At 43.3% G+C, this 13,572-nt stretch overlaps 1 protein-coding gene across 4 annotated transcripts in view; it reads left to right on the forward strand.

The window, feature by feature from the left end:
- RNF220 (ring finger protein 220) overlaps nucleotides 1-13,572 on the forward strand; it is a 1,024,387-nt gene that overhangs the window by 60,110 nt on the left and 950,705 nt on the right. For all 4 annotated transcript variants that reach the window (XM_078671729.1, XM_078671730.1, XM_078671731.1 and 1 more), the window contains exons 2-3: nucleotides 3,242-3,300; nucleotides 4,155-4,205. The gene's annotated coding sequence lies outside the window, so the exon portion shown is untranslated. The remainder of the gene's footprint in view (nucleotides 1-3,241; nucleotides 3,301-4,154; nucleotides 4,206-13,572) is intronic.

The raw sequence follows: 13,572 nt of genomic DNA on the forward strand, positions 1-13,572 counted from the left end.
ATTGATGCACTACAATTTGAGTTAATACTATGGATTCTTATACTCTTAAAGAACAATCCTCAAATTGATTAGTGAAAATGTCACATTATCTATACCAGTGGATGGTGATGCCGCAAATCATGTGCTATCGACTAGCTCCTCTATAGAGAAATACATGGAAAACCTGATTGCTCTCTCTGTTGACTATGCAGAGAACTCAGATGTTCTCTGAACAGTGGAACAAGGCTAATTACCATTTCATCATCCTTATTACTGTGCCACCGATCTCCTGTTAGACAAACCCACTCTCATGGCAAGATTTACTTTCTTGCCTCCAGTAGAAGTTCAATTAATATAAGACTATTTGAAAGACAACCTATGAAAATTATTCATTTGATCATCTTCCTCACCACTCTGGGCTCCTTTATCCTTTGTTATGAAAAAGACAGGTGTTCTTCACCCTTGTATATATTCTGGAGTATTCAGTGTGATACCAGTAGAAAATAGTTATCCTCTTCCTTTGTTTTATGATTGCATTGATCAGATGCAGATGTAATAATCTTTATCAAACAGTTTTTTAGAGGAGCCTCTAGCCTTGTCTACATGGTGATGATGAATAGAAGCGTGTTGTCAAAACTAATCATGGGCATGACAAGCCATTCGATCTTTGTAAAGCACCTATAGCGTTGAAACATTTTGTCAATGACATATTTTAAGACCTGAGTGGAGGACACCTAGCTCTGTATAAGAATTATGTACTAATCTGTTTGCATTCACTACTTCAACACATCCTGCATGACAGAGAAGTCTTCTCAAAAACTATAAAAACATAGGTTGTGTGCAAAGTCTGAAAAGTGTACTGTACTTTTCATGCTTAGGAAGTGTAATTCCCAGGATATGTTTTGACTCCTGAAGAAGAATCCATGAATACCAAAATGATAAAGACCATATAAGACCACCCACAGTTGAGTCAGAAAAAGGTCCCCATTTTGGCTTTGCAGTATATGTGTCCTTGCCTATAAGTCCCCATATTAGGCTTTAGTGTTTTTGACTCCTACCTCAGCTCACACAACAATAATGCATGTGCACTGAAGCCTTTCTGTTATCTGGAGTGCAACTCAGAGCCGAGCTTGGTGGTTTGGAAGACACACAAAGTTTGCATCTCTTTCTTAGAAGTGCTATGGGTATCATTGTCCCAATCTGTACAAGACTGAAAGTGATGGAAGTGAAGTGATCATAGTGTAGGCCTTTGCCCCAGCTTTCTACCTGGAAGAGCTGCTTACTGGCTTCTCCCATAATATTTAAATTATTCTGCCAGCCTTCTATGACTGGGTCCTTCAGTCATGCATCAGGTGTATGGACATTGTATGTGTGTGCAATACAGGTGAGCATTTGTTGCATGTGCATGCATTGTATATGAAGGATGCATATGGAGAGCTACACAGTGCATATGGCTACAATGACCACGGACTCCGTTTTGTATCAGGCTTACCTGATCATGGTACTGAAGATGGAGAATTGGAGGGTGAGACCAGACTGCAGATGTATATTGCAGGGCTCGCCCAGACCAGGGATCTCTTTCTGTGGTATGCTGCTGAAATTAGAAAAAGATACAAAGGGATGCTTTGAAATGCATGAGTTCCCCCCCGGCCATTCCTGACCCATTGTTCTCTGGAACAGGCTACCCCCACAGGTTGATAGGCAGTTAGGTGGGGAAGCCTATTTTGCTTTTGTACTCTTTAGACTCCCAGCTCCCCCTTCCTCCTCACACATGTCACAAAGTTGAGGGGTTTACCAGTCTGGGTCGCAGTTATTAAAGTGCACACATGCCCAGGACCAGCCACAGAACTGAACTAGTGGACTACAAAAGGACTGTTGTCAACTTAAGAATAAAGAGGGGATACAACGTTCCAAACTGTGCCAAGATTTCCTGACCAGAAGCCTGGGGGTCACACACTAGTTGCGACCAGGAGCTTCCAGGTTGGGGTATAGATTGTCTGCTGCCCAAGGGCGTCTAGATTGCCTAGACTCCCGTGGGCAGTAGTTTGAGCTTTGTAAATATAAAATCAAATCAGAACCTATTCAGATAGTCATGGCTTGTCACAGGATTCCACCACCACTCCAATCCCCTTCTGGTCCTGGGCAGTATTGGTCATACCTTCCAACCCCTGCCCATGGCATTGCTACTCAGGATGTTGTCTGCACTGCATGACCGGAGTCATGCTGCTTGATATTGTGGCTGTCACTTATGTACTGCAAAGTTGTTTGTCCCTCTACACAAGCATTTTCAATCTTGTCTCCATACATATACCCTAAAAGCTGTGATTGTGTGCCCTCTCTGAGTGGCATGCTACAGTGGAATCTGAGTATCTACGGCAGGATTCAAGGATGCCAGTATTTGAGGATCTACAGCAGTATTCGAGGATTCTGGGATTCATGGATCTACTGCAGGATTTAAGGATCTCATAACCCACAACAGTCACATCCATGGCTTAGCCAGGTGCTTGGCTTCCCTCCCCGTTGATGAGAGGAAGCTGCTTCTTGGGCACTACTCTTAAGCTGTCTTTCTCTGCTTTCGCTCAGCACTTCACCTATGTTTCTGGCTATCCAGTCGAGATTATCTTCAAACCAGATTTCAAGAACATATTTCCAGATATGTTCTGGTTACGTCGCTTATTAAAATTCCTTGTACATCTTCACCTCAGAAACTTTCCTTGGAACTATTTGATCTCTTCCAGCACTGTGTTCATAGATCTCAGGATGGTGATAGTTATGGAGAGTTAGATATTACTTTCTTGTTTTATGGAACTAATGTTTTGCCTCTGTAATGTCCCCTGTACATACATATTGGGATTTCTATAATGCTCTCAAAGTTGTACTGAAAAAACTGTTTCTTGGACCTCTGCAGTTATTTGCAGGTCATCCTGGCTGTTCACAAAGCTAAGTCACATGTGAGTATGGTACTTGGGGAACTTTACTATTTTGAGTAACTTTTCTACTTTTGACTATTCACAATTTTCTAGTGTAAAGTTACTCAGAAACCTAGCCATGCCTCCACCCCCTTAGGTTAGGGAGTGGAGTCAGAATAATTGAAATTTACAACTGTATAGTTACTTGTGAGAGGCATGAGTGGAAAACGAAGCGAGGAGGCTGAATGTGTTTCTTAATGATGGCCTATTTATTTTCAGGACAATTATTTAGAGTTTCGATCGGTGAAAAAAAAGCTCCTTTCAACTTCTTCTTTTCTTCTCTCACCTTCTAGGTCATCTACTTCATTCAGGAGGGCGCCACCCGGAGGATTGAAGCAGAAAGAACAAGAAGGTAGCATTCAGCAATAGGTTTTCCTTCACATTTGTGTAGGATAGGACCCTTTTGACACACTCATGCATTGACGCAAGCCCTGACTAGTAAAGTGAAACAAAACAAAAACAAAAAAAATATGGGTGGGGGGGGGCAAAGAAAAGATAGAGTATTCTGACTGTTCCTCTAATCATCTCCTCTTTCTTCCAGGGGCTAGCAGGTTTGGGAAAAAAACAATAACTTAATAATTTTGGATGGCTTCTATATAAGTGAATTTCTATATGGGTCCAGTTCACCTTGTTAACGCCATCCTCTTTCTGGTCTCACCCCTTTTTCAGGCTTTAATATTAAAAGGGATCCTGAGTAGGTTTGGGGAATAACAGAACGTTTAGCAGGCTAGCATAAGTGTGTGCCCAGGGAAATTGCGGTGTCTACAATAAAAAAATAGGTTTGACCCTTTTCCCGTTCTCCCCCATATCAAAATAACCAACCCCTTCCCCTCTCCCATTTTGTTCCCCCTCGTACCATGTCTGCTGCAACTCTCCTGAGGCGGCTTGTGCGTGTCCTCCACTCTTCAGGAGTCTAGTTGGGTTCAGCTTCTTCAGTCCTGGTTCCACTGGGGCAGGATTTCTCAATGCTCTCCAGCCACTCCGTTGCCACCGTCTTGCTTCCCACGTCTTCCGGGTTCTTTTTGCCACAGCCTTGTTCTTCGTCCTCCTTTTCTCCTCTTCCATAACTGGTGGTCTCCTTTTCTTCACCTTCCGGGGTTCCGGATTGGTTCCAGGTCCCTTCGGCTCCACCTTCCACCTGCATAATACAAGGATAGACCTTTTTTCAGTTTTTTGACTTTTGTCTCCTTTTCCTTTCTGTTCCAGGTCCCTCGTGATCGGCTGGATGGCGTTGAGGAGGCACAGCCGAAAGTGGAGGTAAGAAGGGGGTGGGGGTGTCATTGGGGTCTCTTTGTCCTGCCTCACATTACTATAACTTTTGCAAGTGGTAAAACGTCTGCACTAGGGACGAAGACCTCCACACATGGACGGAACCTCCGCACTAAGGGCCATGACCTCTTCATGGTAATGAATTAGAAAATGATTCTAAAATCTGGAAGAAATCTGAAACATCTGATACATTCCATGCATATGATCTACTTTTTAAAACTTTTTGTCATCTGGATCCTGCAGTTCACACCTTGGGGTAGAACCAATTAACCTACCACTCACTTCAAGAGGAAGAGAAACTTCACTGAGGAGGAGACATATCTTGTAGTAAATTTAGTTGTCAAATACTGCAAAGAGTTAAATGGCCTGCCTCCATTCAACCTCAGTGGAACCGAGAAGGCAGCCCTATGGCAGGAGGTCACAGATGTTGTGAATGCATTGAGAGTGGAGTCCTGCACCGTGGGGGATATAAAAAGAAGTGGCAAGAGAAGAGGAGGCAGGTGAAGGAAACGGTCTCCAGGATTCAAACCTTCCTGGGGTTCTCTGTTTCACAAAGGCTGTCCTCTCCAGATTGCACCCCCACCAGCTCCATGGTCTGTCTTTTCCAGACAACACTAATTTGTCAGGCAAGATTCTAACACCCCAACTCTCGCTATCTTTTTAAAACTTATCTGTATCCGTCCTTCACTGATACCTCTATTGTTAGTCGCACATCACAAATATATCTATTCTATATAGTTTTCATGTTCATGGTGACAAAGTGCTTTAGATGCCTGGAGGATTGGGTTGGGACGGGGAGAGAGTAGTGGTATAAAAGACAGAGCCAAACAATAAATTTGGTTATATGCATGGTGGTGTGGCTGGGTTGTGGTAGGTGGGATGCTGGTATGGTGATGACTACCATGATCATGACAAATATGGGTGATGGCGAACCTCCACCCTCTGATTGTTGATATCAAGGTGATAACTCTAAGCGACCAGGGCTTGAATTCCCCAATTAAGAGGCAAGCAGTTGTAAAATGGTTACAAGACAAAGGCTGTGACTTATGACTGTGGGGACCAATTACAAGAGATGCACCTTACTAGATACGATGAGGCCCGTCCTCAATCATTTTGGTTCTCTTGCCAATATCACTCCTATGCAATTAATACGACTAAGGTAATGTCCATGTTACTGAGGAAAGATTTGCCATTCCTGCTGGATTCCCTTCCCAGGGACCAGGAGGATAGGATGGTTGGAATATGGGGTAACAACCTTTACTGCGAACGTACCTTCCTCTAAATATATGGCCCTAACAATGAGCAGAACAAGTTTTATCGATCACTTTTCCCCCTGTATTCAAATTTTCTTGTATAGGCAATGTTTTTTTTTGGGGTGCAGGCAATTTTAATGTTGTTTAGATATGTCCATCCCAAGGCAGAGCACTGTGCCTCACTGTGCTATGCCTCAGGCTCTGTGGAGGGCATTGACTCACCAGGCCTCCTAGAGGCCTGGTGTCTGTTACATGTGCTTGAAAAGAACGTATGACGTTACAACGCATACATTTACAACGCATGCCTTTACAACACAGTTCTTACATAGCAACATCCCTTACAACGCACACATTCACAGCGCATGCCATTACACCGAATGTTTTAAAACTACATTTACAACACATTCCATTACATCGCATTATACCTTTACAACGCATACTATTACAATGCATACCATTACATTGCATTTAAGGTAAGTGTTGGATAGTTTAGGGGTAAAAAATACTATTCTAACTCCAGGGGGTGCAACAGTAGGGTAAGTGTTGGATAGCGTTGGGGTAAAAATTAGTATTTTAACTCCAAGGGGTGCAACAGTAGGATAAGGGTTGGGTAATGTAGGGGTACTATGTGTCGTAATGGTATGTGTTGTAATGACATGCAATGTAATGCCTGCGTTGTAGTGTGATGCGTTGTAGTGACATGCAATGTAATGGTTGCGTTGTAGTGACATGCGTTGTAAAGGATGTTGCGATGTAAAGACTGCGTTATAAATGTAGTGCGATGTGATGACTGCGTTGTAAAGGTTGTTTCCCGCTTGAAAAAGACTACACCTTTTACTCCGAGTATAAAAAATTTACTCCAGAATAGATTTTTTTCCGCTGACCAGCAGTCTGGCATATGAGAAGGTGCTGGTATCAGAGATTGGGTGTGCACCCTTTCAGATCACTCCCTGGTATAGCTGTCTCTGGTCCTATAGCTGTCTCTGGTCCTCGGTGTACTCAGTTCTGCTATCATATAAAAAGGACTTTGAACAAGGCGGCCTTTAGAGATGTTTCCTTTAGAACCACTATAGCAGATGCCATTCATCACCACTTTCAAGAGAACAATACTAGGGAATTTTCCTTGCCCATGATATGGGATGCTGCAAAAAGCTTGCATTAGAGGAAAACTCATTTCACCCATGACCACATTTCAGATGCTAGCAAAAGCAATTAAACAAGAGCTTGAGTCTCAGATACATACACTTGAACAGCAGCATAATACTGACTGCCACCCTCGCACCTTCCTAATTCTAAATAATGTCAGGTGAGAACTACAACAGATTTCAATTGGTCAGACAGCCAAAACAATGCAGCATATGGAACAAAAATATTATGAGAAAGGGGTAAGGCTGACTTGCATTTTATACTTTAAACTCTGAGCTCTTCAGGCTTGTAACTTCCTACAAAAGCTAACAGCACAGTGGTATCACATAATCCTGATGTTCTAAACAGATTCACTAAGAGTTACACCGAATTATATGCAAGGCTATAGTTCGACAATCAAGCCCAAGATTCCTAAATTTCTATACCATGAGCCAGAGACTCTTCACTATCTAGAAATGAGGTGAGAATAAGGTGGCTCTTGTAATCCAGTGGAGGCCACTGAATAAAGCACTGAGCCTCTGTGGCTTTCATATGTCTTTCTATTAAGTGTTTCAGATTATTCCCAGCGGAACACCTAGATCAATTGCTTAACTATAGGAGAACCCCAGAGGGTCACTGACACAATGCTTGATGCAGTAAGAACAATATTTTTGACTTTAAGGAAGGATCCCCGGAAAGGCGGTTCCTCCCAACCAATAGCTTTTCTTAATAACGGCAGTAAAATCTTTATAAAGATCCTGATTAATAGGCTGAACCAAGCTTGGATGCAGCCGTTTCCCCCCCTTCAATAGGGGGTGTCTGTGGGCGTCATGCCTATGATAACACTCTATTAGCAGTAAGCCTCATCAACACAGCTGTTAAAAACAATATCTCAATGCTTCTGCTCTTGTTTGATGCGGAGAAGTCCTTTAACTGAGTGGACTGGCAAGATATTAAAACGTTACTTCACAAAACATCAATAGACCTATCATGTCCTCTTTTATCATGACAAGTTATAAGCAGCCAACAGCTCATATCAAATCAACGGAGAGCTGTTACATTGCATCTGATTTACCCATGGGAAGAGGCAGGGATGTCTGCTGGCCACTCTAATTTTTGCCTTGGCTATAGTCTCTTATCCAGAAAATCATAACTAATCAGTTGGTACACAGTATCACAGTCAGTGGCAAATTGTACAAACTAGTGGGTTTTGCTGATTAAACTGTATGCTATTTAACAAACTTAGCTGATTCCATCACCTTAAGGCCGAATTGTGTGCTTTCTCGTAAATATGCAGATTTTGTGTCAATTACATGAAATACAGACCCAACACAGAGTAGATCACAATACCTTCTCATTGTTGGTTGTATACACACAGAAGCACCCTTAACCATACCCGAGTTTATTGTTGTCTGCACATTGCAATAATTTATATGGTTGGAATTCACCCTGTTGTCAGCTCTCTCTTCAAGGATCTCTCCCACTGGGGCAGGCTTGAACTGTCCTGGAACAATAGGATTAACAGCATAAAATTAATTTGCTCCCTTGATTGGTGTATTTAGGGCAAACACTTCTGCTGGCGATCCCTTGATGGAAGGTAAAAACAAATCATTCCAGTCTCCTCTCCTTCATCTGGGAAGGTGGATACCCCAGGGTAGCTAGGAGAACTCTGTACAAGCCTCAAGCGAGCTGAGAACTTTGTCTCCTGGAGGTGTCTTGCTGCATAAAAGCAGCACAAATTCCCCCAGTCATAAATTGGGTGGGGGTCGAGAAGAGGAAACCCTGGATAATCGTTGAGATGGCATTGTCTCCTACACCACTGAAGCACCTGTACGACTGGAACTCTTATGACCTCCCTCTGTACCTGGCTGGAAGATCTGGGACCACAACCCCATATGTCAAAGGAGGTAAGAAACCTCAGAATTATCTTGGGCTTTAAGTTGTCGATGTATGCACAGCTACAGCCCAATTATTGAATGGATGTACACCAAATTAGGCAGAAAGCTAGATCTTGGTGCAGAAAGTGTGCTTTTGTGATTTAGTGTAAATATGTTCATTAATTTTTGTGAAATGAAACCTCATAATTTACAGGTATTTCACGCTGCAGATATCCACAGGGCCAGCAGATCTCGATCTGAGAACAGATAGGCTATCACCACATCAACAATGATGTGGCAGCTGCCATCTTAGCACTCCGGACTCAGTTCGAAGTACTGGAAAACAGGTACCAAAAACATATAAGGGGGCAGGGTAGGGCCCCTTTATGCCTCGTTTTATTTGTTTTTTGTTTAAATTCTACCTGCAATTTGCAGTGGATTTGCAAATCTGAAGTACATTTTTAAAAAAGCAACCCCCAAGAGTGGGCCAGGGCCCAGGTGGAGGCGCATATTAATAAACAGGGAAGGGGTCATGTGCCTCGGCCTCCCTCCCTGAGCCGTGAATATGCCCCAGGAACCCAATCCTCCAGGGCCAGTTCATAATATTACAGGTAGAGGGCGCACACCCCAGGGCCTTAAAAAGGCCCAGGGACCCCACCTCCCTGGGCCGGTTATGTAGGAAAGGAGACAGGGCGTGTGTGAGCCCCACTCCCCAACTATAAGCCTGAGGACCCTGGGGCCTGTTACAGCTGCAGTGTCACGGGGCCTCCTTACCCCTAGACACTGCTGTTTTCTGCCAGGGAGAGTGCAGTCATACCCTGTCTTCCCTCTCCCATGCAGAAAACTCAACTTTGCTCCCGTCCTGGCAGGAGCAAAGGATTCGTGCCAGCTCCTGCCAGCACCCAGTATGGTGCTGACTGGGGAACCAGATGGTGCTGTGGGGCTTTGGGGGGACTGTGGGTTCTCCGGGTCGACACCGGGTGTCAAAGAGACAGGAGCAACCTATTAGGTAAATAATGTTAGTAAAATGGGGTATACATGATTGGACTATCCTAAAAGACATGACATCCACTCCTCACCAATAGGACAACTAGGTAATGATAAAGTTAAAGCTATTAAAAGGCATGAAACCATTTATAATAAAACATACAAAAAGCCTGAAAAATGTCCATAAAAGAAAATTCATTTCCCCCTGAAAAACCATTCAAAAGGTCCTCTAAACTTGTATATATTGTGATTATTGCACTGAGCACCTTGATAGCCATGAAGCTCAGATAGAAAAGAGAAGAAAAATAAAACAGAGTCACACTCAACCTTTAATTTGATAAATGTTTAAAAAATTGCCAAACAGTTCCCAGCACGGGAGAGGCCAGATTGTTTTAACAATCCTGCGCTGAAGACTCAACATCGCTGAACATCGTATCCGCAGGTGGCAGCTCCTCAAGAATTTCCCGAATCATATCCAATGAGCAAAGATGGTCATCTCTGGTTCCCACGGCAGCCTCCGGGGAAGAGTTAGATGGCTGCACGCCTGATGCCGATGCCTGTATTTCTGGAGCAGAGACGATATCCCTTCCACCAGGAGCAGAGACATCTCTTGGAGGCTCTAGAAATATTGTCATCAACATGGGAATACGCTGTAGACAACTGCACTGTAAAGGCGCCAGTAGCGCTTCTATGCCCGGCGGCACAACCGATGGAAGTGTCAGACACAGGTCCAACACACAGCTGAATCCACAGAATAGACGGAACACAGGCAGGACACAGTCTAGCCAGACCAGTCTGAAAGACAGGAACCAATGCTCAATCAGCTCTCGCAGCTGAGGCATAGTCAGGTAGAACACCATGCCTTCACGACAACATGGTTCCAGCAGTGTTCTCTCCATTTCTTGAGGGATTGTGACGTCCATTGCAAAGCAAGAGTATTAAAATCAGGATGCCCGCTACCGAAAGCAGGACCAAAGGAAGTGCTCCAAAAAAGCTTCCAATTACTTAGTGTATGAAGGCTGGAATTACTCCGAAGATGGTCTGAAAGGTAGATAAGAGACCTGATCGAAGTCGCTTAAATGAATGTACGAACCCACTCATATCAAACATGTTAAAGATACGATGCACCATTTCTCCGAAATGGATCAGGAAGTTCGTACGGACCAGGGCCTGTATCTGTGCTGAAGACCTTGCAACCTGGAGATCAAAAGTCTCTCGGGCTGAAGTTAAGGCCACATTTTGGTGAAACAACATGGCTTTCAGTCTGCTCAGCGAATAAAACTGTATACTGGAAACATTCAATGAAGGTCACAGTGGTGTCTCCCTAACTGTGTGAGCCAGGAGAAACAATACTTGCTTACAGCAAACAACCTTGAGGTTTACTGTGACTAGATATGCGATGCCTGGCATCATTCCACAACAGCCTTGACCATTCATCACTAAATAACTTCCATTCGAAAACAATTCAAAAAATGGATTAATCACGGCAGCTGGGGAGCCTTTTAAGTAGCAAGATCAGTTAGCTTTCGACACATTACAAGTTCCATAAAGCCACACTTCTTTGCACACTAAAGACCAACTTAAAGCTTTCCCACAGTCTTTACCACTTAAGAAAACTTTAGTGTCCTTATTTCTGCACTTATATCTATACAGTAACTCCCAGGTTTCCTGTATGAACCCTTCACCCAACGCTTCGTATCTGCCTGCTTGGATGTATCTAAGGCAGTATTGGAACTGAAATGTCATGATTGGCAGTGTGATATAGCCATGAATTAACGAATTTAGTAAACGGTGACTCACTTACTGTGAAAGGTAACTTCTCTAATTTTTCAATGAGCAGCATTGCATCTCAGCGTGGCTTAGTCAACTGTCTGTCAGTCAGATTGTAAACCGAAAACAAGCTTGTGCTGTTAATAAATTTCCATGGCACGCGACCTGAACGCAATGAATGCAGCATCTTGCTTAAAAGCATAATGGAGAGCAATTGAGATTGCCCATGTTGTAGAATAGACAACTCTTGTTCCATTATGTCGATTACAGAGGATACAAGGATGCCCAGTGAATAAATACGTGAAGAAAATGTGGTCATACCATTGTCTACCACAGCCAGGGCCTTTTCAAGGCTAATCCTATCAATTTCACGTAATCTCTCAGCAGCATCCCTTTGGGAGACTTTCCACAGTTCATCATAGATGGCATACAAGAAGTGTTTCTAATGCCGTCAGCCAAAAGAGACAAGTTTTGTTTCACCTGTCTGTGGGTACATAGCATCGGCCGGACCTATGGATCCTAAACCCTCTGGTGGTGCCCTTGAATCTTGCTTGACACTTATTTGTGTTGAAAGGCCAAACCTACCATACTTTCCAATTGGGAGCTGAAGAATTGTATGTACCATTCTGTATCATTGCACCCAGCATTTCCTCACTAATCAGTATGTCATTCGAAATACCTGCAATAGACCTGGTTAAGGGGATGCGTGGTGTTTTCAGGTCTTTAAACTTTGCAAACCCGTAGCAGGTAGTTTGTTGCACTGTTCTGTTTAGGAATATTATCTGTAATGGCATGAGGCAAGCTCTAAATAAAGCCTCTGTTCCCTGAACCTGCCACTTTTTCGTCCCCAGATGGATTTTGTGTCTCTTGTGTCCCTCCAATAGTCGAAACCTTGTATAGACAGTTGGGAGATGAAAGGTGCTGAATATATGAGCTTTGTGTTGGTCAGCATCATTTTCTTTGCAGTTGCATTCATCTGTACTAACTTATAATAGTATGACATTGGGTCTGATGTATTGAAACCTGAAAAGTATGCACATTTCTGTGCAAATGTGGCAGAACTACCTTTCAGTGGTGTTTGGCAGTGTTCCCATTAGTGGTAACTGTACAGTGTGTGGAACACTAGCTCTGTGCAAAACGTGATGACCATAGTGCTGGTAGCAAAACATATTATCAAAGTCAGGTGTATCTTCATACAGTTCCTGTACGAAATGCAGCAGACTGTTCAAAATCTGAAAGCATATTATTTACAATCACAATGACTCAGTCATCAGAGTGTGAACTTGGGGTAATGAAGTCATTGAAATTTTAAACACGTGTGGAATTTTCAAATTTTCAGTAGAACCAAATACATCATAGGAAACCCTATCCCAAACTATACCATCCGGTACTGGAACTACTGAAATGTTCACTAAGGACAAGTCTCTTGGTTCGCGGTGTGATAACGTATGTGGTTTCAAGACCAAGTTCACAGATTGGACTGCAGAGAGTTGTGAGAGGTAATGTCCATTTAGTAGTAGGAAAATACAGTTACTATGCCAATCCAGATTAACGGGAACAGGATCCCTAATGCAAACCAAATATGCAGCCAAGGGGGCACTAAGTAAGTAATTGTCGAAATTGTTCTTTCTTAGAAATGGGTGGCGTTTGCTCAGGTTTGCTCAGGTTCACTTGGATCTGAAGAAAAGTCATCAAAGTTGATGAAGTAGCCAGACACAGTTCGATCTATCCTTGGGAGCTTAGCAGTGTTTGTAGAACTTCTAGTTGCTTCTCGTGAAGACACGTTGATGTAAATTTCATTATCGGTCCGAATTGCAATTTGCGTTTCAGTTTCATTTGGATGTTGTTCAGTTTCAACAGTTGTAATTCATACTTCGTTTTTGGCTACTCCAGCATCTTGCGCAGAGGAGTCTTGGACCGTTATTTGTCTTTCAATCTGAACTTCCTGTATAGTAGCGAGAGGAGATCTGCGCCTATTCAGGACTCCACGTGGCCACATATTGTGGTCTGAACAGATCAATGGAGATGAATCTTTTTCTTTTCGGCCGACAAAAGGTGTTCTGTAGGAGGGCCCAAACTTCTTCTTGTCCACAATCTTTTCTCTGACCAGGTCCCCAATCTTTAGGACCCAGGCAGGTCTTGCCGGAACCGGTTTCACTTCCCCAGTGGCTGTGCGTTTTACTTGGACGTTGCATTGTAATGCCCGGAATTCATGAAGTTCTTGTAAAATAGCCAAACGATCATTCATTTCAAATGATTTTACATCCGCCACTGTGCTGGCACAATTGAGGTCAGGTACCCACATTCTTGTCCCAAACAGGATCTCATAGGGAGTTCCTCCTC

Source organism: Lissotriton helveticus, chromosome 1_2 (assembly GCF_964261635.1).
Source record: "Lissotriton helveticus chromosome 1_2, aLisHel1.1, whole genome shotgun sequence".
Lineage (NCBI taxonomy): Eukaryota > Metazoa > Chordata > Amphibia > Caudata > Salamandridae > Lissotriton > Lissotriton helveticus.